Raw genomic sequence first — 637 nt, forward strand, 5'->3', positions numbered from 1 at the left:
TACCCGAAAAAGAATCTAAGGAAATAACTCACCGGGTCTTCTGCGGGTACGAGAGGTACCTTTCAAAGGATCAAAATAGTAGTTCCTCCTCGGTTTTGGCGTGGGCCTCATTAGAGCTTAAAATTATTCTCCAACATTCACCATATGGATTAACAGAAAATCAGCTTCAATTTGTCAAAACAACGAGAGTTATTTGCCCCACCCGTGAACTCAATCAAGGATTTCACTATGTAAAGAAAAGACATTTTATTTTGGCGAGGTTGTGTTTATTTTTACCTTGCCGTCAGACTGTTAACCTTAGTATAGTTTATGATGGTTTTATTGCAGATGAAATAATAAGATCACTGAAGAAGTTTACTACTAGGTCACCTAGGGTGGTTCTTTCAAATTTACATGTTACCAGAACAAGAATATTTTTTAATTAACTTTAAACAAATTAACACGTATCTTTTACCTGGTATCGAAACTCATATTATTTCTTGATGGTAAAACCCAGTGTTTTTTGGTGTTAGGGTGTATTGAGACGAGTCTCTGGCCTAGCAATAGATAAGTCTATTGTATAAGTAAATTACAAGACACAAAAGTCCCTAGTCGAATCGGAAGCTGAGCCCATGTCGTTTAGATCCAGATTAATCAG

The sequence above is a fragment of the Lottia gigantea genome, assembly GCF_000327385.1.
Source record: "Lottia gigantea unplaced genomic scaffold LOTGIsca_52, whole genome shotgun sequence".
NCBI classification, from domain to species: Eukaryota; Metazoa; Mollusca; class Gastropoda; family Lottiidae; genus Lottia; species Lottia gigantea.